The sequence below is a fragment of the Rhamphochromis longiceps genome, linkage group LG3 (assembly GCF_057381845.1).
Source record: "Rhamphochromis longiceps isolate RC_006_pf linkage group LG3, R_longiceps_female_GT1.1, whole genome shotgun sequence".
NCBI lineage: Eukaryota > Metazoa > Chordata > Actinopteri > Cichliformes > Cichlidae > Rhamphochromis > Rhamphochromis longiceps.
In genome coordinates, this window is record NC_140559.1 from 36,521,888 (window position 1) to 36,546,986 (window position 25,099).

General features: G+C 40.2%; 1 long non-coding RNA gene across 1 annotated transcript in view; it reads left to right on the top strand.

Moving 5' to 3' along the window:
* The first annotated feature begins 228 nt into the window (after positions 1-228).
* LOC146674433 (uncharacterized) overlaps positions 229-25,099 on the top strand; it is a 112,910-nt gene continuing 88,039 nt past the window's right edge. Inside the window, exon 1 of the long non-coding RNA XR_014909265.1 lies at positions 229-521. This is a non-coding gene — a long non-coding RNA (uncharacterized LOC146674433). The remainder of the gene's footprint in view (positions 522-25,099) is intronic.

The window sequence follows — 25,099 nt, forward strand, 5'->3', positions numbered from 1 at the left end:
CTTCAGCTTCAGTCAGTTGCCAGTTTATTGCCGCCTCTCTCATCCTCCTCAACGCTTGGCTATTCAGTGTTTAAACTTTCCTTGAAAGAGACTTACCTCCCAGCATCCTCCACTACAGTTATTAAACCCTGTCTTTGCCTTGAACTTGAGCCAGGATTGATTGTCACTTTCCCCTCGTGCGTGGCTGCAGGACGCGTCTCGGTGCGCGCACAATGGAAAGGAGAACGCGTCCGGTGCGTCCGCCCCGGTCCACCTCCTGTGCTGCTACTGCTGCTGCTTTTGTCTCCGGGACAAACTGACAAAACCCTGCCCAGGAGGCAGACGCACATCCCGGGCTGGAGGATTTGCGTGCCCCCACTCAGAAGATAAACCAGAAACGGAGACTGAGTCGTAAACCCCGAGAGAGAGAGGACATGGACGTACTGTAGCCAGCAATAAGAATATAAGGAGGATGTTGCCCAGCTATAATTAGACATAGAGCTCAAACTGCAGGGAGGCAGAACAACAAACAGTCTTCACTGGTGAGTACACCTTTTTTTCTTATTTTTAATTACCTAAATGCGCTGAAGGGGATGTTCAAGCGCGCCCTTGCATCCTTGACACCAACAGCAGAGGTCATCTGCGCTGCTGGAGGTATTTGAAGAGGAATAGACGGAGAAAGTTGGAGGACGTAGTACAGACGGCATGCTGAAGGCGTTATGAGTCAACTTTTCAAAGTCATTTTAATCTCAGTTAGAGTACCCGGCCCTCACAGGGGTCACAACCGCAGAGTAGCATCGTTGTTCGCACATAATAAAGAAAAAAACGTGAACAAATGAGGAAACTTTGCAGATGAATGGAGCCGAGTTACTGCTGTGTTGACGCGTCGCATTGTTTTATGTGAAGAGAAAATAAAAACGTCACGGTTACAAAATGTAATCTAAACTGGACTATACTATTACTATTTCTGATATTTCCGAGTTAGTTACTGGAACATTATGTCAAGTTTTTATTTTATTTTATTTTTTTCGTTGAAACAAAGTGGGATTCTGTTGCTTTCCACGTTTTTTGTTTTGTTTTGTTTTTGTTTTCCTTCCTTTCCTTTGCATGGGGGCGGAATGATGACATTCAAAAAGGCTGTGCTCAGGTCTGTCCTCGCGCGCCGCTGGCTCAGTCAGAGCGGGTGTGGCCGTCCGCGTGTACGTCCCTGCTCTGCTCAGCAGCAAATACCTGCACCAAACTGGGAATGAAATAATCCAGCACCCGTGCGCGCGCACACACATACACACACAGTGTGGCGCGTGCGCACGTGTTTATTCATTGAACGTCCGTTAATCCACCTGTCTCCAGGGAGGATTAGGGCGTTTTGGGACATTTTGGGACCTGTTTTTCTTTTTTTCTGTTTTTTTACACTCGCCTTTTACATTCCTTCAGCTCTACTACCCCCCTCCCCCAGAGAAAAGGAGCCACAAGTGTCGTTAAACACGCAGTATGTGGTGGAAGCGCCTTGCTGCTGCTGATGTGGTTTGCGTGCAAATAATTTTGGGAGCCCAAAATGGGTTGGTGTTCCGCTGATGGGGTGTGAAACTCTGACATGTGTCAGCACAGAAGAATTGTGGCTATAAAATGAACTCATCAGGATACTCGTATTTAACAGGGCTCATGACAGAGACAGATATTTATTCAGTTTCAAAGTCATTTCTCATACCCTGAATGCTCAAGCACCTGCTGGCTCTACTGGCATGAAAATGGAAGGCGATATTGGCAAAGGGTTGGTCCTCTCTCGGTCTGCATGTTTGTGTCTGTTTCTCTCTCTCCCTCTCTTCCTCTGCAGTGCCATAATTCCTAAGGCTTGCTTCATTTGGCTGCTTTAGTGTGGCTCTCCCAGTGTTAAAGTGAGGGTTTGATTCCCACTGGTGATTAAATACTGCAGTTTCCATTTATCGACAAACATGCTCCAATGCTCAGTAATTGACTTTCCACCTGCCAAAAAACTAAGTTGTTTTTTTTTCTGAGGTAGGACTGCGTAGCACATGATTTCATTCATTTTCTGCTTCTGCCGTGCCTGCCACCAGAAGTGGATATGCAAAACAGCCATCTCTGTCTCTTTTCGTTTTTCACACTGTGCTTGTCAGAGTGGACGAGTGAGGAGACGGTGATTGACTAATGGTTAGAAATACAGTTGGACTCAGAATGGCTCATTAGCCGAGGGACTGGGCACGTCAGACCAGCCACAGGAATGGTTCCATGAATATCGCTCTCTGTATCGCACACTCGGACTTACTTTGTTCTGCCTCAGGATATTCCCTTTTGAAAATGCCACACCTACAACCCCCCCCCCCCCACACACACACACACACATACACACACACACCTTTCATTGGATTAATAAATTCAAGAAAAAACTCTACGGGAAAGGACCTTCTCTGAATGACTGGGTGATAGAAAAGAGCAGTAACTGTAGAGGAGGAGATCAGAGTGCTGGAAAATAGATTTAGGAATGGAATGAACTGGAATTTGATTGTGTGGTGGACTCGTGGGGGGGGGGGGGGGGGGGGGGGGGGTTCATCTCTGCAGACATGTATGGACAAACCGCAGCAAATCATTCATTGTCTGTGTGCTGCATACAATTATCTTTCTGGCTGTGCGCAGCTCCCTGCAGGCTGTGTTTTCTGCTGTTGTATCCCTGAGGAGCACTTTGACTTTCGGACATTGTTTTGTCAGGGTTAAGGTAAAAACCCTTTAAGATTAAATAGCTGAGCTTCTCAAAGCTTCAAAAATACTTTTCACAGAATTCAGCGGAATTAAAATCCCTGTCGAGAGACAGGCGGCGTTAGGCCTTCTATCTCAAGCTGCCTTTGTTAACTTCTCGTGGCAATTTGTGATGAGGTCACGACTTCTAATCTGTTGATTGGTGTCAGTGAATGTAATGTATGTTGTCAACAACATATTTACATATTTACATTTTGCATGTCCACAAATACAAATTTGTGTTGTGCTTTTCCTTCAGCTAAAGCCCTAACTGTAACTGTGTGGACACTGGCTTCTGCATGACCACTGGTTTCAGCATCAGGACTGCCATAACAAAAGATCATATATACTATTGTCTGTCCATACAGATGTGTTAGGTAATAAAAAAGAATATGATTTGCGCCACGTATTGTTTAGAACATGGTACAATAGCATCATTTTGGAGAGGTATCCACAGAAGAGCTTCATCTATCTGGGTCTAAAGTCTCCTGGATAGATTGTGGGAAAGGTGTTATGGCCACGTCCAACCAAGCAAAGTCCCTAAAGGTAGACAAATGCTGCAAAGATCACATCTCCTAGCTAACTTTCTGGAGAAGGGGCATCTTGGTATTCCCCAGGAAGAACAGGCTGGACAGAGAAACCACCTCCCAGAATTTGTTAAGCAGTAGATAATGCATTAAAGGATGGATTTAGAGGGTCCTGGATAGTCGAGGCCTCACCTAGAATGCAAGTCAGTCTAGTTCCAAATTACACAAAGTCAGACTGTGGACAGTCCTGTTTTACTACATGGGTCTGAGGTGTGTGCAGGTATTTGCATTTTTGGATAATCCTTTATTGATACCAACATTGTATTTGACTTTTTTTTTTGTAGGCCCACTTCATCATTTGTATTTTTGATTCTTTATCTGTTTTCTCTGTGGACAAAAGTAGACCTTCACAGGCCTTCCAGGACACATCTCTCTTAATCATATCACAGTGTAGAAAGAAAGCAGAACAATCTGAGAACAAGAGCTGAGAAAAAGTGTGTCTCAGCTGTCCAAAAAGTCCACTGTTATTAGTTTGAGTCAGTGTTTTGTCAGAAAAACATGCCAGCATTGATGAAAGGGACCGATACGCTTGGAGGCATATGATTCAGATGAACTGGACACAGGTCTCACCTGGAACTCAATTCCCGTCATTATTTGTAATAGACCACTGTTGAATGTGGAGCTGCCAGGCAGAAGGAAAAAGTAAAGGCCACAGAAAAGATTCATGGATGTAGTGAAGGAGGACGTGCAGAGGGTTGGTGTGAGGATGCAAGTGAGAGGGTGAGATGGAGGCAGATGAACCCTGAAAGGAAAAAGAAAAAGAAGAGCACTATTTTTCCTTCTACCCTGTTATCATTTGGAATATATATCAGAGAAAATATATCAGAGAATTAGTTGGACGTATAATGCATTGCAAGGTTCTGACTAATGCTTGTTGGTGACTTAAACATTAGTTTTTCTATCGAGGCTTTAGAATTTGACCACAGTTGCTTTGTGGTTTCCTCCAGTTACCTGTATTTTTAGATCCACAGCTAGCTGAGGCTGGACTAGGTTGCTTCATGTTACTGCATGAGGGACAGAATCAATCTTGTGGATTTGAATCCTGATTGCAGATCAGCACTCTTGCGCAGCTCCCATACAAATATGTTTCATTTAGCTTTAGTTCTCCTCCGTGGAGTCACGCATGGTCGCGAGCTCAGACACAATTGCAGTGATTGCCAATTCTGGTGTTCTATGGCAAACACCAATCAGATTCCTAAGTGCCAATCATTGAGCACAGGATCCACTAAAGGTTTTGTAGTGCTCCGCTGGTGCTAATCCTGTTCTGCCTTGCACAAAGGAGCAGATACCAGTCCTGCTGATGGGTTAAGGACCATCTATGGTCCTGTCCAGCTCTCCTACAATAACTGTCTGTCTTTTGTCCATGTTCGTGGGACTGCTGAGAGACACTGCAAACCTTCTAGCAATGGCACATCTGGATGTGCCATCCTGGAGGAGTTGGATTACCTGTGCAATCTCTGTAGGGTCCGCAGATTGCTGATCTCTACCCTATTCAGATGCAAAACTAGTAAAAAAACAAACAGAAAAGATGAGGAGGCAGAGAATGCCAGTGGCCTCCACCTGTAAAACAATTCGCGTGGTGGGGGTTCTCTCAATCTTGCACCTGTTGTTAATTTCATTAACATCAAAGCAGCTGAAACTAATTAGCGGACCAGGTCAATATCCCAGAAGTTTAGGTGACTTGATGCTATACTCTGATTGAAAAGTGTTCCTTTAATTATACAGTAAGCCTGCTGTGGTTGCTTCAAAAAGGTCAAATTATATCAGATTTTTTTTTTAAACAACTTAAAAACTGAAAATGTAGCTATCAAAATGTCTGTTTTCCTCTGTTTTTTGCAAGACATTCTGAATTAGTGGCATGCTTTGGTGAGTCAGTAAAAAGGGGTGATTGCCAGCTGTGAAAGCAGTTCTAATACAGACTTTTTAAAAGAGGCTCTTAACTGTAAGAAAAATACTTTTTTATGAGCTGCAATCATCTTTTGATCTTTAAATATTGATCACTGAACACTTATCAGAATGATAGTCTTTTTTTCTGGACATCAAAACTGCCTGCAGTGCTTCACACTGAAACCAATTACTTGTGCGGTTAGGATAGGGAGTTGAAACAAAAAAGGTGTATGAAATTAATATTTAAAAAGGTTTGAAGTAGTATCAAAAAATCCAAATGAGGATTTAGTTCTGTGTCTTTATTGCATCAACGGGGACTTAAATAGAGGGGAGATTTAATTATGGATGGATAGCGCAATAATTAAGGATTTACATGGCTGAAGATATGACAAAGGACACTGTTTCAGTCTGGTTAAATCACCAAACATCATTCCAGAGAAAGGCTTTAATGGCTTTAACTGGAGAAACAATGCAATACATTTATATGTTGGAAGCCTGTTTCTTTACACAGTAGTTGTTTTACAGTTTGATCTTAAAGTATTTGGACACTGTCATGTGTTACTGGATTGTATAGCTTTAACACTTTAAGATCCAAATCACCAGTGCGACTCATCCTGCAACAACAACAGCGAAGAAGTCATTCTTGAATTTTGCAATTAAAGGTAAGATCTAAGAAAATAAGTGTTTCAGGTTTAGTTTTAGGGGTTTTATAAGTTTCGCAAATTATTTTATTACCGATGTTAAAGTATATCGCATATAAGTTACATTGGTTTTGTCAGTAACCGCTTGTATTCAACAGCTCATGGGCCAAATTTCTAAACTGGCCTCACAAGTTGCTACAACAAAAAAAAGAAAGACAATGTAATGAATGACTTTTTGTGCAACAGTGAACGTTTGCCATCTTGTGCACATCTGCCTGCTCTTCTACCAGACCGCTTTCTTTTTCTCTTTCTCTCTTTTCTGCAACCCTTGACCTTGTCAGCTCTGCTCCTCAGACCTGAAACCTGTCCGATTAAGCTTCTGTGCCTGGGACTTCACCCATTATTTGCTCAGATTAGTTCTCCACACTGTGGATTTCTCTTGGTTAAGCCAGGGTTACCCCGCTGCTCTGCACAGCCAGCAGTGTGCTGGATTCTCCATGTGTCTCCAACCCTATTGTGCCCGAAAATAATTGTTCAGCTTTTATCTAACTAAAATCCCCCATCAAGCTAGTCCTGCCTCATGATAGAGCAGTCTTCAAAATATCTTACTTCAGTAGATGTTACTAGGCAACCTGGTGTGCAACAACCATTGAGCGCAGTGTTTTCCATTCATATCTGTGGAATCAAAATGACTTAAAAGTTCTACGCATAAATGGACATATTTTTGTTTTCCTTTTCATCCCATGCACCCCCAAATTCACGACATGATTAAAGAATCCGTTTTAGGAAATGTCATGAAATACGAAATCATGGGGTTTCATTTAAAAAGACAAATGTCTAAAATGGTGAGTAAGTGTAATTAGAAAAGGTTTAAACTCAATCAATCCTGTTTTCCCGCCATTTTATTTTTTTTACCTGGAGTCAGGGTCCCATCTTAAACAACCTTAAATTAGACCATAGAGGAATGGGCTGGAAAAAATATATATTTCATATCATTGCATTAGCCTTGAAATAGGTTTAATTAATAGGTTTAAACATGTAAGTAAACTTACATGTAACTTGATTATTATTTTTACTTGCATTTTTTGCAAACCTAAAAAAAAAAAATAGCGTATTACAGCTTTAACCTCCTAAGACCTGAACTCTTCCACAGCATGCATTTTTAATTTCTCTTTGATATTTGGTCATATTGGGGCCCGATGAATGTAAAAACAAAGAATTACCAGATTTTGTTTTTAACCTTATTTTTGTTTTTAAGAAAAATAAGAGCCAAATATGAGGATATTAGTTTAAAATTTTGATAGAACAGTAGCAGTATAATGTCCTTGTAAGTGGCAGGCCCTTGTAGAGCAAAATTCAGTAATTTGGTCTAAATAACCCAAAATGTGATGTCCACATATGTGGACGCCAGGTCCTAGGAGGTTAAAGGTGAGGAGACAGGAATACAGAGCCAACTATACAGTCTTGGGTTACTTTTATCACAGAGACCTTGAGAGGCTTCATATGTCTTGTGTATAGAGGTTTGTCTCTGACAGACAAGTAAACATGCTGCAGTGAGCTTAGAGGATTTGAAAACATAAGAAAGAGAAAAAACTAAACTAAAGAGAAAAGAAGAACAAATCAGAGAAGGCAAACAAGATGCTGGCCTTTTGTGTTTTTTGACCTTTTCTGTCCTTTGCTGTGTGGATCAAATTAAATGGAACTGCCTCAGTCTGGTAGTTAAATTCACCAGGTCACCAGGGGCAGAAATAATCCGCTCTAATTCCAGTTGCCAACCTCAATGTATGGTTGTGAAAATCCCAACGGCTTTGTTATCTGTAAAGATGTGTGGCCACTTATTTAACATCATTTAAGGTTTCTTTGTATTATCTGACTCACATATTACAGTGAATATGATGAAAGAGTATCCTCAGCCACAACTGTTTTTTTTTTTGTAGCACTTATACAGAAGTACTATGGTGAGACAACAGTTAGTATGTGGCTGAAACTGTCTGTTACACAGTGGGTTTCAGTCAGTTTGTACATGTATCACATGATGAGAAAACACACTTTGGACAATGCTGTGCTATGACAGACATTTACATAGTGAGAAAACTGAAAGATCTTCTGTAATTCATATGATCAGATTTTAGATCCACTACTGTAAGTGGTTAGATTTCATAGGATGGAGAAAAACACACACATCCAAGTCCAATTTCAAATGGCCAATACAAAGTAAAAGCCGATCACAAATTCTTTTTTTTTTATAACCAAATTCCCATTTTTTGTAACACCCACAGAACGCTGATGCTGATTTGAATAATTCTCTTGCCACAAGCTCCAGAGTGTCAAACTGCAGGCACATTCAACATTCAGCTCAAAGACAAACTGAAAATAAAGCTTCATGCTACTAGCATGAAGCACCCTCAGCTGGAGGAATAACTCAATTATCTGAAATGATTCTGTAAACAAGATTGGTTCATTTTGGATTCTGCTTAAAGCCTTTGCTGGGCATTTTAAACTTTTTTTTGTCCTCGGGTATAATGCCACAGTGAAAGCAGTTCAATAAAAAAGAAAATGTAAGACTGATGAGAAATAAATTGAATGTTCTCAGAGCAATGTAAAGGTTTGAACAATGTGAAAAGACCAGGGAAAAGAACAGTACCTCAAGGAAAATAAAAACTAAATTAAGATAATTATTTGGATATAATTAAACGGACGCCGCTCTTCAGGCAACATATATAGACCTCACACCAATACACTGCAAAAACATGTGTCATCCAACTTTAAGGCTAAAACAGATACTTCTGTAGCATCCCTCAATATTTTCCAGCCTTACTAGAATAATGTCCTTAAATATGTTTACATTTACATTAAAGCATCACTTTATTAGGTACATCTTGGTAATTCTGGGTTGGATCACTTTTTACCTTCAGTAATGCGTGTGTCGACTTCACTTCCATGGTGTGAATTTCCCGTTCAGTTACATCCCAAAGGCGCTGCATCCTCACAGGATGGATCTATCCTTTCATAGTGTTTGTGCCAAACTTTGACCCTACCATCTGATTGTTGCAGCACAAATTGAGACTCATCATACCAGACAGGAGTCACACTTAGTGTTGTACTACACTGCTGTAGCACTTCTGCTTCAAGATCTGATGTGCAGTGTATTCTGAGATTATCTTCTTCATGCGAGTGGTTATTTGAGTTATTTCCTCTATTTTAGCCATTCTCCATAAACTCTAGAGATGTTTGTGTGGGAAAATCCCAGCAGATTAGCAGTTTCTAAAATTTTCTGACCAGATCACGTGGCACCAAAATTCATGCCACATTCAAAGTCATTTAAATCACCGGCTTTATATGTTGATACAGGGCAGGATGGATCCACGCTTTCGAGTTGTTTACACCAAATTTTGAGCCCACTATCTGAATGCATCAGATTCAAGACTCATCAGATGAAGCAATGTTTTTCCAATCTTCTGTTGTCCAACTTTGGTTAGCATGTATAAACTATAGCTTCAACTGTTTGTAGCTGACAGTTGTGACACGTGCTGTGGTCTTCTGCTGCTGTGCATTCAGAGATGCTCTTATGCATACCTTGGTTATAATGTGTGGTAATTTTTAATGAATGTTGCAGTCTGAACATTTATTTATTTATATATATATATATATATATATATATATATATATATATATATATATATATATATATATATATATATATATATATATATATATGGATGAGAGAGAGTGTCAACTCATTCAGATGAGCTCGCCAGTATGCTCAGATGTACCAAATCCTAGGTGATACTGTCGTATCAAGCTGTGTTGCTTCTGCTCCCTGTAGCATCCTTTGAAATCATATGTAAGTGCGAGGTAAAGTGAGAATTACATCCCATCTGGCTTCTTGTAGATTTCACTTGGTACGTGCTGTGGCCACTGCTATCTGTTCTCATTCATATGCACCACTCTGACTGCAGAGTTATTTTACAATTTCCTTGCTGTTTGATCTCCTTCAAGCTCTCCACTCTGGGACTGTCACTCTAGAGGGATGTGCACAGGGAGAGGGAGTTAAAACAGACAACGAGAGCTGGGGGAAAGAGAGTGTGTGGAATCAAGAGGGACAGGTGAGAGAGTAAGATTGACATGGGAAGCAGGTGAAAAGTAGATGGAGATGGGTGAGAGTCAGCTGTATACTTGCTTCATGTTCACACCCGTCCTCTTTCCCAAGCTGTCAAACAGCCATTTTATTAAAGCTGTTGGCATCTAGAGCCAAACAGTAGCCCGCCACTTAACACTTAGGTCATAGCTGTGGTGAGACTTGGTTTTTCTCACTGTAAACTCCCTTAAGAGTTCAGTTCTGTCCTAAATCAGCTGCATCCAGCATGGGACTTGAATCCTTGACCCTGAGGTTAAGAGTCTGCCAACTGAGCTAGCTAGACTTGACAGCTTGTGAAATAGATATGACATTTTCTACTCAAGTTGAGCACTCAAAGTGCTTCCTAATACAAGTCTTGTTCCCCCATAAATTCATGCATTTCTGTTTCTATCAAACCTGATGGATCAGTGGAAACTTGGCGTTCCATGTCGAATCAAAATATTTCATCATGTGAACACCCCCAAAGTTCTACTTTGTGGATTGCTTTGCCTTTTGAGTAACTTCTTAAGCTTGCCAGACTTTGTAGTAATTACCAGCAGTTTAATCTGCATTGTAAGTAAGTTCTCCACTGTGACTGAATGCCTCAGTCAAAGTGGATCATTCCAATCAATCACTCTGATTTGTTGCAGTAGGAGTGTTCAGCTGATTAACCCCTTTCTCATGAGGTCTAGCAGGCAGTGTGTTTTTTGATGATGGTCGGAAAAGCGTGAAGTTGTCGTCTACATCCGTTTTTCGGCATTCCTCAGGTGATTTCAGAACCTCGGGTCATCGTATGTTTGCATGTAGCTAATCTGATCTGGACTGATCACCTGGGGAAGCACATCGTCAGGTCACAGGCCATTTATTGATTGACGTGCAAACAATCAAGTTCTGCTAGCCAGCTGGGCTTTGCATTGTTTCTGTTGCTGAACTTATAATTTCATTGTTTCTTTACCCCTCGTGAATTACTTGGAGTATTTTTCGTTCCATGAACTTGACTAGAATTGACAATTGACATTTTGTAGCCATTTCTCTCATTGCTGCATTTCAAAAGTGGCAGTTTTGGTGAATCAGACACTCATGACTCGTCAAGTAAAGCCTCTGACCAGCCAATTGGTAGCATGGAGTCTGACCAAGGCAAGGCAAGTTCATTCATATAGCACAATTCAACAACGAGGTGATTCAAAGTGCTTTACAGAGACATTAAAAAACAAAAACAAATAAAAAGCATGATTTAAAATTGATTAGAAAAAAACAGTAGATAAAATCAGTAGTTAAAATGTAAGTTTTGAAATTTAAGCTTAAAGTGTGGATTTGGTGCTTTATTCAAATGCAGCTGAGAACAGGTGAGTCTTCAACCTGGATTTAAATAAACTGAGTGTTTCATCTGATCTGAGGTTTTCTGGGAGTTTGTTCCAGATATAAGGAGCATAAAAGCTGAATGCAGCTTCTCCGTGTCTGGTTCTGACTCTGGGAACTGATAAAAGACCAGATCCAGATGACCTGAGGGATCTGGAAGGTTCATACTGGGTCAGGAGGTCACTGATGTATTTTGGTCCTAAACCATTCAGATTGTCTGACTGATTTTTTAGGTAGACCTGTAAAGATGCTGTTAATAATCAAGCCTACTAAAGAGGAATGCATGGATTAGTTTTTCCAGGTCCTGTTGAGGAATCAGATCTTTTATCCTTGAAACATTCTTGAGGTGATGGTAAGCTGATTTTGTTATTGTCTTAATGTGTTTTTATAAGTTTAGGTCTGCATCCATCACTACACCCACATTTCTTCGACAAACTCACATTTTAGTACTTGCTCAGGTCACTTGGGACCCTGGCTGAGCAGGTAGCAGGGACTTGCTTTTTTCAAGCTTGTTGAAAAACTGTACAGTTCTGTTCTAAATCCTGGGGGTTGAACCCACAACCCTGAGATTAAGCGTCTCATGCTCTACCGACTGAGCCTGCCAGGCTTGATGCCTAAAGGTTGCATGGTTACGTTCAGTAAACAGGCACATTTTAACCGCCCTTGCAATGATTTGTTAAACCAAATGCTGTGGTTTCAGTGCCTATATGAAATTAAAAACACTGGTACTAACAACAAAACCTCCTTGTACTTTGTATAACACCCACAGAATATAAATTGACAGACGCGAGTTATTCTTTCATTCAAGTTTGTAATTTATTACCGGTTATTTGTATCTTCACCTCATTTATTTGCGTGATAACTTTTTAAGATAATGACACAGCAACAAGGAGTGAACGTGAGCATGAGTGGTTGTTTGTTTCTCTATGTTAATGCTGCACTTGACTGGGGAGAGTATGCAGTAGTGTACCCCACCTCTTACCCTATTACTGCTTAGATAGGCGCTACATGAGCTGTGACTCTGAATTCTATTGATAATCCGATGTACCTGTATGTTGAACTTTGCACAGTTGTCCCATTTAGTTATTTTCCTTATGTTCTTCAAATGTTGTTGTCTTGGTTTGGCTTTTCATAACAAAGCGAGCTGAATCAAAGTCTTTCTCGAAGCAAGTTCTTTACTCACGTGCCATGTGGCGATGCCTGCAGGGAGTTATTTAAAATCATGTATCTGAATGTGTCATGATCCTGGGTCCTTTTGACCCAGCGTTTTGTGTTTTCTCTTCGATTTTGGTTCTGTTCTCTAATTGGTGTTTACCCTGTTCCCCCCCGTGTGTTCCTGTTTTATTGTGAAGGTCTGCGTCTTATGTGAGTGTTTTCAGTTTGCCTCCCTGGTCTCGTCATGTTAATCACTCCCAGCTGTGTCTCCCACCTGTGTGTAATCTCCCTGTGTTCTCTGAGTGTATTTAAGTTGTATTTTCTGTCTTGGTAATCGCTGGTTCGTCTGTGTTGTTTCCCCTCGGTCTCCCTGCGTCTCCCCGTATGTATTTCTCCGGACCTCCCTGCATCCTCATTCTGGTTTGTCTTATTAGTTTACCCAGTTTAGGTTTCCGGTTTCATGTTTTGTCGCCACCGCTGTTTGTACTCACACCCCTGTAAATAAACACTCATCTGCACCAGAGCTGCCGCATTTTGGGTCCTATTTCATATTCCACACGTGACAGAATGAATGTGGAGGTTTGTGAAAATCTGTCGTAAACTGATTGTACAGAAGACAAATAAAAGTACAGACAGCATGACAGTGTTCTGCATGCTTCTTGACAAATATTATAAGCGTAAATTAGACTTAAGGAGATAGTTATAGAGATCCTCCATAGTCAAAGCATACATGCAGAGCATTGTCTGAAAAACAGACGGTATGTCTGAAAGGTTAAATGGAGACAGAATAAGATCATATGGACCATTTAATTTCATTCAGTAAGGTCAGCTTGACAAAGAAAAGTAGCAGTCATCACTTTTCACTGAGAAATTCAAGGAAAGATACGAATTTTGAGTGAGTGTTGCTCACTCAAAAGCAATCAGAAATAAATGGTATTGGAAAGAGTCTCTCCCTGTTGTCACGACAGTGTTGTGTCTCCAGGTATCAAGGACGTTTGCTTGAGAACAGACCGTACCTTCAGAAAGGTACGGTGTATGACACGTCGCTTCTGTAGTCATACAGCTGTATAAAACCCAAGTGGCTCGTGCTTATCTGTACAGTACAGTGGTCGTGACTAAAAACATGCTCCCCTCGGACATTCGTTAATCTGCACTCTCCAAGTTATCAGACAGCGCGAGCGAGTGCAGCTGTAAAAAAAAAAAAAAAAAATCAGCGCACATCGCACCTGTACGCATTACCACACGAACACACGCCTGAAGCAAAGTTGCAAGATTGTCGTTTAATAAGGCAGCCACGACAGAAGCATTCATGCACCTGTGCACATGCAGTCAAACGAACATGTAAATGCTATTCTTGCTGTTAACTTTTGAGTTTTGGATTGCTGAAAGCAGTACCACACACACACACTTTTTACCCCTCGCCACATGCCATATTCCAAGTATGTCCCACAGGTACCTGCAAAGTTTCCATCAGGGGAAAGAATTAGCTTCACACCTGTCAGTGGGCGTTTGTGTCTTTGCATATGTGTGCGCCATGGCTAAGCAGCACTGAGACTACATAAAACTCCCTGATGTCATTTGCCAAGTGGTGGAGGAGCTTAAAATATAAATGAGTGAGCACACACAATTCAATTAAATAAGGAAATCAAATGTTGGCATGTTAGAAAAATGTCAATCACGTCCTCGCCCTCTACCTTTTTCTGTCCCCCATATATACGTCCCTCTCTGATTACAGTTTGTTTTGATGTGATCGACATAAAAGAGAGACAGAGCCTGTGTGGTGGGAGCACCTCCAGGCTCTGGGAAACAATCATGTAAAACTGAGATTTTTGTTTGTTTGTTTGTTTGTTTGTTTGTTTGTTTGTTTGTTTGTTTATTTGTTTATTTATTTATTTATTTATGTGTTCATTTGAGTGCTGAAAAAATTCTTTCAGCTATGAAAGCCTCCCCGCAGGCGGTTTGTCTTTCTCTCTCGTCTTGTATTTTCCCATAATTCCTCTGCCTCTCTCTTGCAGTCGTCCTTTACTCTTCTTCAGTTTCACCTTTGTTCATCATCGCTATTGTTCATTCTCTTCCTCTTGCTCCATCAGCACTCAGTCTTTTTGTCCGCTCTGCCCTTAGTATTCCTCTTTCTCCCTTCTTCATTCCTTGATTTTTGTCTTTCATTTTATTTCTTTTTTCATAAAGTCCAAAGATACAAAGACCCATGCAGTCTCTTAATCATTGAATCCATGTGTTTTCAGTCCCGTTGCAACCGGTGTGTAAAAACAACAACCCAGCCATCTGCCTTTACAAACATTTATGAGAAAATGCATCATTCTAAAGATTTCACTGATTCGAACATGCTGGATGCTGCCAGTGCAGCAAGTCAGTTCATAAAATTCTTCCCTCCTAGATATTCCGCCATCAACTGGAAGTGGCGTTACCACAAAGTGGAAGCGTTTAGGAACCACATAGTCAGTCAGAGCCACAGAGCTCCAAACCTCCTCTGACATTAACATCAAGACAAGAATTTCATGGTATGGGTTTCCACAGCTGAGCAGGCTGTAGGTGTAATGCATGGGTGGCCTAGTTTGTGATTGTGTTTATGGTCCATATTGTTTATGGTCAATCTAACATAGTTGCACGTGTGTGGTCTTTGTTAAACCTGTGATGCTCCATGACAACAGGTACCCTAATCTGGATAAAATCCAGGGCTGAGAAAATGGCTGGGCATTACTGACTTCATTGTTGTGCTTAAATTGAACTCCCATTGTCCCTGCTGTTAAAGATCCCCTGTAGTTTGAATCTGCCACCCCCACCTTTCAGCGGTATGGAAGGTTCTAAGCGGATGATGAGCAGTGTGTGTTGTTCAGGGTGGACCTTGGGCAAATATTGCTGTCTCGTAAGACCAAAGATCTTTTTGTTTTTTTCTTGTGCCATCAACGTTCTTTAAATGATGTTTGGGAAACTTCAAGTAGGATCCATGTCTTTTACTCAGGAGTCAACTTCCTCTTGTGTCTAGCCCCAAGAAAGATCGACTGAGAGTGCTGATGGCCGCAGAGAACCAATGTAGCCTTGTTAGACTTTCCGGTGGGAGGACTGGTTACTCAATTTGGCTGGAGAGACAAATCTTGCAAGAATCCTGGTGGTTCCAAACTTTTTCCATTTAATGGCTATGAGACCGCTGTGCTGCTGGAAATGCTCAGAGCTCCAGACATAGGTCTGAGCCGTGATCTATGGCACTCCACAATTTAATCACAGCGGTCTACAGAGAGTTGCTTGGATGTCATAGCTTTTTCCTCCCTGCTCTGTAGTGTGGAATAGAGGAGATATATATATATATATATATACACATACACACACACACACACACACACACACACACACACACACACACACACACACACACACACACACACACACGAGTGATACCCTCTAAACTGCATCCAATACATTGAGTTCATCACGTCCAGTAGAGTTCTAGACACATCTCAAGGGTAGTTAAAGCCAAAGCAGAGGGTTTAAAGACTATTCTAAATTTAAACATGCAGTTTAAAAAAGAATCTGAACACATTTTGTCAGTTTGTTGTGAATTTTTGGATTATTGATTGATGCAACGCTGATTTCTTCAGTTTTAAAAAGAAATCTGCATGAAGGGGTCTGAATAGTTTGTGTCTCGTGGAGTTTACGCCTTTTTCTGGATTCTTTTCTTTTACCAGTTTCCTCTTTTTTTTTTAAATTCTGTCATCATATTATAGCCCATCCCTTTCAATCCTTACTTGTTACCTCATATTTGGACTTCCCTTCTCGCCTTAACTTCCACATCTCCCTCATTTCTTCTATTTTGTTTGCTTCCACTTTCCATTAGTCTTTTCCTCCTTATATTGTGTTTCTTATTCCTGCTGTTTTTTCTCTAAATTATGCTTTTTTTCTTTGCTTTAAGCCATCATTCTGTGTGGATCTCTCCTCACTCTCCTCTATCCGTTCCTTCCCTTTTATTGAAGCGAATTCCTTCCCTACAGCGCACACCCTGGGCTGCATGCTTCCCAGCCACCCCTGTCATGTCCTTCTGTCTTTATCCTCCCGCCTTTCTTCTGTCTCTGATCCTTTTTACTCCCTTCATCTTTTTCTTCATGGTCAGTCTAGTCTCTTGTTTGCCTCCTTGTCGTATTTTACCTCCTTCTATACTTACAAGCTTACCTCATTTTTCTCCCTCCCCACTTCCTAGTGTTTCTAATCTGTTTGTTGCTCCTCTCCTCCATTCGCTTCCTGTCTTTTTGTTCCTGCTTTGTTCCTCTCACACTCCCCTGGGTTTTTCACTCCTTGGCTTTGTCTGTCATACAAACTGTGGCTTTACCCATCCTCCTGTCTCGTTTCTTCTCTTAAAACTGTCCTTTCTTTCCACTCTTTATCTGTGCTATCGTCCTTCTTTCATACACACTTAATCTTCTTATCTTCCCTTTCTTATTATTTCTTCTTCTGACTTTTCTTCCTTCACTGCCTCTCCCACTTTTCCTTCCTTCCCCCTTCGTCCCCTTCTACCTTTCATATTTTCCACCTGTTTTGTATTCCCCCCACCTCTTTTCTCTCTGAAACCTTAAGGAACAGTCCTGCAGTGTGACTGTGTCTGATACAGTTCCTACTCTCACTCACACTCACACTCACACACACACACACACACACACACACACACACACACACACACACACAGTCTCTGGTTAGTCTTCACTTGAAGGTGATGTGCTTTGGGGATTTGTTTGTTCCACTGCTGTCTGACAGTTTGACACACACACATATACACTTCAACTACCATACATGCTGCTAAGCACAGTTTACTTGCTAAAATACTCTCTCACTTGTCAGTTTATCAACTTCACATCTCCTCACCCCTCTGCTCTGCTGTTTATTTTTCATTCTTTCATCCGCGCACTCATTAAAGTGCGTCTAGCTCAGCGTGCCAAGGATGCCGCTAAGTCTGCAAGGGATAGAGGGTCTTTATTCGCTACTCAAAGTCATCGGGTGGACAGCTTGAAACACTGTCTCCAGGAACATTAAACTGTAATATTAAAGCTTCATTAAGCCAGCTTAGGTGAGTCCATTAATCACAGATACTTAACCTTTGATGATGTCACTGACACACACACGCTCAAACTCATAGATTTAATGGTCATGGCCTCGCTGCACAGTAGAGCGTAATTAGCTTTTTCATTAATTTCCTTGTTGTAGCTGAATGTGCGTAGCAGAAAAACAATAATGAAGGAAACATTGTTTGTGTTTTTTTTTTCTTTTTTCTTTCCTGCAGCAGTGTTAAAAAAGAGAAACCAAGAGAAGCTAAACATTACCGACCAAGGACCAAAGAACCGTGTTACATCCTTGATGTATTGCAGATTTCAACCATACCTGATCTTTTGGACAAGAAGACATAGGAGGAAAAAAAAACGTGTTGATGATGTTAAATTAGCTACAGCACAAAGACCATTGTGACTTTTGACATTCTGGTGATTAGCAGATGACAGAAAACTCTTTACGTGGTCTTTGTTTTCATGGCATAAATCTCAGCGTGACTGTGGCTGATTTAGGTCATTTGTCTCCACTTTAAACCCCATGTGTTAAAATCGGGCAGGCCATGAAGCTAAGCTGCAGTCACAGCTGGTCAGATGATCTCAGTGCTGACAGCTCAGCTTATACCCTTTTGTACATCCATTCAGCAGATGTTGTACAAAGTGCGCTACTCGAGCTGCTTTCACCCATAGCTGCTCCACATCTGAAACCCATCAATGCCACAACAGTGCAAACTTATTGCAATTATTGTGCAATTAACTTGAGATCTTGTTGTCTTTGAAATGGTTGCTTTGAAGACGGCGCCCTTTCACAGTCAGTTGCTCTTTTCAAAGTGACCTTGAGGGTATCAAGAAACTTCAGTATGATGTCTCTTCACCATTTAAACAGGTCAAGTTGACAGTTGCATGCAACCTGTTTGTGATCTGTTGCTGTCTGCACACTCTCTATAAATTCCTGTTGAGTACTTACAATCAGAGTCCAGGTAGAGCCTTATAAATCTGAAACAGAAATTCCTCCATAAATAGTGACTCATAGTTGCTTCATCACGGCAATTTAACTGCAAAATTACATTGGGGCTTGGTGACTGTGTTGTTATATAGGAGTATAACCAGACTATAACCAGTTGGCAACCAGCTGAGTCTAGTACCCTCTTACAAAGTAATGCGTCATAGACGAATTGCTTCCATGGGCTCACACTGACTACATGTGGACAGTTTGTTTGTGTTATTTGTTTGTGTCAGTTTTTTGCAACCCTTTGCCAACCTGTCTGAGAGTGAGAGTGACTGCAGTTGGTCCAGCTTAGACCGTGATTGTCTAGAGACAGATTGCCTTCCACCAGATGACCTGTGCAATTGTCTGGCGGTCCAAAGCGGTTACTCAGAGGTTGATTGGTGACTAGTTGGACACTGCAACTAATTGCAATCGGTTGCTGAATATCAATGTGATCATTTGTTTTTCTAGTCACAAGGAGGTTGCTACTAGGACTGGGTGATATGACCCAAAATTCATATCTCGATATTCTTTAGCTGGATGGTGATATACGATATATCTCAATATTTTTAAAGCCATAAAGTAAGAACAAAAAGAGAGTTCTTAGACAAAACTTTGTCCCAGATGTCACACAGGCACTTTTATTAACATACAGCGTAGATGTACAAGAAAAAAGATTACTCAGAAATAAATTATCAGCATTTATTAAATAATAATGCTCCATAAATAAAATAAAACAATGTTGTTTTTGTGCATAACAAAAAGCTCACAATTGTGCAGTCGAAATGTAAAATAAAAGACACTGAGCATAATAACAAAGACAGATTTCACAGCTGCTCTGTTCCCAAGTTCTACTGCGTGACTGACAGCCTGGAGTTTGAAAACCTCTTTGTAACCATGTTTCTTAACAGGTACCATTTGTGGTCCTTATACACACAGTACGGTAATATTACGTTGAAGCACAGTACGTATCACTCCACGAGGCTCCTCGGTAGCCGTAATGCTCTGACAATCCATCAAGCGGTGCGGGTTCGTAGCTTACCAAAGTCGTACCAAAACATTTTTGAAAGGTTTCTGAGCGCCGTGTACCACATAAAATCGGTTCGCGGTCAGTAAGCACAACCAATCAATCAATCCGAGGAGACTTGTTTATACCCCACAGACGGACAGCATTTGGGCAGAACGTCCTCTCTGTCAAGGGAGGCCATCTGTGGAACAGTCTTCCTCAACCCATTAGAGAATGCTCTACACTCAATTTGTTTAAGGCAAAGGTTAAATAAAAACTGGTTATGGACAAATCAAGTGTGTGATCATGTATGAGTTGTATAGTTTTAATGTTTTATTTGGGAACAGAATGGTGTGTATGTGTAAGTTTGGTGATGGCAGGGGCGGAGCGGGGGGGTGGCTTACTGGGCTTAAGCCCGGGTTGTTTTGTCAGAAGCCCGGGTTGTTTTTTGGAGTGTATTTTTTTCATAGTAAGATGCCTGGCTGACAACTGTATAAAACAAAAAACTACACACAATATTCGAAGCACATAGTGCACACTCTGGGATTTTACAACTGTGCGTAAATCCCCCCTAATATTGGTATGATCAGAGCTCAGGCACTAAGCAACTGAGCGAGTGGGCGGGGCAGCTGCTGCCTAGGAGTGCGCTGTTGGAGAAACGGAGCCAGGCAGACAGAGGAGAACTGAAGTTTGACCAGGTACCAAAGCAAAGCATTCGTACTGTAGAAATAATGTAAATATGACGGTGCATCACGAAAGATTGATGTCAAACTGATCACTTGACCAATATTACGTTACTTGTTCTTCAAGTGAATCAACAAATGGCGAAATGAAAAGCCGAACAACAACAATGTTGTTTTTTGTTTAGAGAGTCTTAGCTTACATGTGTGTTTATTTCATATTTTCAGTTGTTTCCCTCCACGGCTAAATAAATCGGTTTCAGTAATGCACTGATATACAAGAATGGACATAAGGGGCTTCTTTCAAAGAAAAAACTCTGGTAGTATTTTATATATTGTGCTTTGTATTTTGTTCAGTATATTTCTATGCAAAACAAGAGGAACTTCAATACACAGCAGTATATTCGCAGTTTAAACCAGATATTTACATACACTTTATGGAAAACACAAGAACATTTTTTTACTGTACAACATCAATTTAGAGTAAACTTGTTTTGTTTTGGATAAATAAATATTGAAATATCTTTTGAATTAGTTAAATGTCAGAATAAAGAGAGACAGAGCTGTCTATTTTTTATCACTTTCATCAAATTTAGGAGTACATATACACTAAGTTTATTGTTAATTAATAAGAAAACTCCAGACGATTCCATTCTGAGCTGAAGAAGCTTCTGATAGGTTAGTAGAGTCCATGTGAGTAAATTGGTGGCACACCTGTGGATGCATATAAGGCAAAACACAGAGCCTGTTTCTGTGACATGGGAACATCAAGAGATGTCAACCAAAACACCAGAAAAAGAATTGTGGAGCTCCATAAGTATGGCTCAATTTTGAATACAATTTGGTGCCATTTACAATTAAGAAATACAGATAGTTTCTCTCTTTACTCTTAAAGTTAACAAATATGTTTTTTATATTTATCAATCTAAAAAAAATAAACATTTAGTCTGATTTGATGTTACAATTAAAAAAGTGTTTTTATCTGAAGAGTTTGTAAATATCTGGTTTCAACTGTATATTTGATGATTGTCAGCACAAAGAGGGAGAGAGAGGAACAGAGTGGGAGATGGAGAATGAGGACAGAACAGAGATGGAACAAGAGCAGGTGAGACACACATGTTAGTCAAATGGTCGTTTACCAAAAGTATCACCGTATCATAGGTCCTCATGTATCTCGTACCTAGTGTTTCTTTTTAGGTTTGCTATTTTTCAAATTCTATATTTACTAAGTTATGCAGGCTTGTTTGCACAACAAGGCTAAATAATTATATAAACTTTTCTCAATCTAAATAGTGGACTTTGGTAGAATTAAAAAAATAAGTGTAGTGCAGGTCTATGAAGATTTTTTAGTGCTACTATCATCTAGTTCTGACTCTGGTTCTGTCTTGGTTAAGTCCTCAGTAGTCCTGATTTTGAACTGTTGTAGTCCTGTTTTAATTCCGGATCAGTTCTGGGTCTTGTTGAATTGGGGTTTAGTCCCTGTGTCTTGATGCAGCCCTGATTTTGTTCTGCCTTGCTGCTTAATTAAAAACCTAGTTTAAGGTGTCCTGCAGATGTGATATATATATTTCCCTATATGAAGTCATTCTTTTTTGAACAAAACTCAAAACAGAGCCAATTAATCTTTCAGTCATTTCTACCCCCCCCCCCCCCCCCCCCAAAAAAAAAAAAAAAAAATCCCACATGCATACTACCCTTTAGGGCTAATCCCCGGGTGTTTCAAATGTCTGGCTCCGCCTCTGAATGATGGAGTTTTTATTATGAATGAGTGATGAATTTTTATGAATTATTATGTCTATTTTTTTATGCTTAATTTCCATCTGTTGTCCAACAGATGGAAATTAGCCCTTGGCTATAATCTGATATGTTTACATTCATGTAAATTTTTTTTTACATTTATGTTCATTAACATGCACTGTCCTAAATAAAATAAATAAATAATAAACCAGAATTCATACATAAGATACACCAGATTTTTGAGAAAATGAAAGGATTTTAGGTGCCAGCACGTTATCGCGGTTAACTTGTTAGTGCGGTTAACTCGTTAACGCCGTCCAGCCCCATGCACGGGGCGATCTGCGGTAACTCGTTAACAGAGATTTGCCCCGTTAATGCAGTTATGGTGTTAACATCATAAAAAAAAGTAAAAAGAGTAATCTCCAAAAGTTTTCGTTTTACCGACCAGCTCCTCTTTGATAGCTGCCATGTCCATCTTGTCGTTGCGAGTTGTGTTCAGTAAGGGAGAGAGGCGAGGCAGAGTAACGTTGCGTAGAGACAAAAGTGCACGAAAGAGAGGCAAACTTGCGGCTCCACAAGTATAATTATAACATAGACTCTATCGATATAAACGATATTGTCACATCTCATATCTCGTATAAATATATATTGATATATTTAAAAACTCGATATATCGCCCAGTCCTAATTGCCACCCTATCTTTACTTTAGAGTGACTGACACACAATAACCTCCTAAATTGAATCTGACAGACATATTTGGTGTCATCATAGTTTTCCATCAATCCATCAGTTCTGTTCCGCTTATCATGGTCACAGTGGGGCTGGAGCCTATTCCAGATACCATAGGACAAGAGGCCTGGACAGGTCGCCAGCCTGTCGCAGGCCTAACACAGAGACAGACAACCATTTGCACTGACATTCACACATATGAGCAATTTAGATTAACCTACTAACTCAGTGTTTCCCAACCACTGTGCCGTGGCACATATGTGCGCTGTGAGAAATGATCAGGTGTGCCATGGAAGATTATCTGGTTCCAACTGATTAGTACTCTAAGCAATCTGCGTAGGTAACTTGTAAAACAATTACATTCTCCTCCACTAGAGGGCAGTACAACTACCTTCTTTAATTAAATTGGTTGTCAACTGCCAGTAAAACAAAAGAAGACGAAGAAATTACATGATAGCCATGCTGTGAGACAAGGCAGCGCTGCCTAATACAGATAAATATTTGAAAATAAATAGTAGTCAATCTGACCTGGGTGCTGGAGAAAATTTGACCCAGATGAAGGACCTAGGATGAGTAGTGGTCAGAAGAAAGCAAAAAGGTTCAAGGGGGGGTTCAAGGTTCTTTATTTGTCACATGCATAGTTGGGTGAATGTGCAGTAGTAGCAGCAAGCAGGTGAATTCTGTACATTAATATGAATAGACATCTGACTATTTTACAGGATAGACAATATAAACATGTTTAAAATTAAAGGAATTTGAAATGTACATTGTTCCTTGGTTTAGTGTCTGGAAGAGTCCTGTCTCAGTCAATTATAGATGATGTGAGATGATGTGAGCGGGCGGGTGTGTGTGTTTAGGGCACGGATATACTGGGGACAAACCAAGCCAATTCCGCTATACCTGGCGGGGGAAAATTATCAATATGCTTTTTGGGACATTTTTTTTTGGGTGGTGTGCCATGGCTCCAAAAGGTTGGGAAACACTGTACTAACAGTATGTCTTTGGATTGTGGGAGGAAGGCAGATTATAATTTTCCTCATGGTTTAATTCAGGTGATGAAAGATTGAAAGACAGCTAATTTGTTCTTGTGTCAAAGATTTCTTTACTAATATTTTCTGGATTAAAAAACAACTACAACAGCAACCTGTGGACCTGCCTTCCAGCAGATCTAAGTGATGTTGATGTTGAATATAAGCAGGCAAGTGTCCCTGCATGGATAGGCTAAAAATAATGTTGTTCAGTTTGAATGCTGGATTAAGGGGTTTAACTTGCTTGCTTTTCTCCCCCCCCCCCCCCCCGTTGATTAAGTGTTTCTTGCACAGCAGACATGGCTAAAATTCCCTAAAGTCAAATCCCCGTTATATCTGGGTCCCAACCAGACCAAAGCAAATGTTCAGACAGAATCTGGAAGGGCTTAGGAAGATTTCAGCTCTTGCTTTAGATCTTTGGCAATCTACTACACAGGTTTATGCCCTTTCGTTTGTGAAGCATGAAGACAAAAGGGACATCCTCTTACCACCGTCTGAGTTAGGCTTCTGGCAAGGATTCCAAGCTTCAAATGAAAACATAAAATTCAGTTTCCTTTTAACACTTTTACTTTATTAATTATTCATAGAAGTCCACAGTCTGGAAATATTAATCAACCGCTAGGCATTAGGGATACTTTTGTAGTTTTCCACACATTTTGTACTTCTGAAATTCATAAACAGCGCACACACATTCTCACAAAGAGCAGTATACATACAGTATACCACCAGTAGTAGTAACAGAGTAGTAATAATTGTCCTGTTCTGTTTGTGATGCAGTATGTTATTGAAATAAATTATCTTGGGTAACAAATTGTTTAAATCCTGATTAAATAAGTGTCATTGTTATTAATGTGCTGAATTACTCACTGCTTTTTCCGAACCATTACATCCTGATGATTCCTTCTTCATTTGTGTGTTTGTGTGTCTCTGTACGTGTGTGTCTAAGTCAAGTCAAATATTACTGATTTGGTGTGATTTCAAGGTTTAATAAATTAAGCAATTCTTTGCAATGTTTAGATAATTGTAGAAAGCATTAGATTTAATTGATTACTATTTAGGGATGGGAATTGATCGGAATTTAGTGATTCAGATTCCATTATCAATATCACTTACCAATTATATTCCTTATTGATTCTTCAATGGGTTCTCATTGGCTCTGCTTTGACAGTCACCAACATTACTAGCCAGCAAATCAAAGATATGACATTCATGCAAATTGACTGCATGCTGTGTGCTCAAAGACATACCAGGTCTTTTTTTTGACAACCTCAATCAGGATTTTTTTCTTAACTATTTTTATTCATCTTTAGGCATGAAAAGATGAATGGAAAAAAAATCCTGATTGAGGTTGTCATAATTCTTGCATGACAGGGTTAAATAATAATAATTACAATGAAACATGTCATACA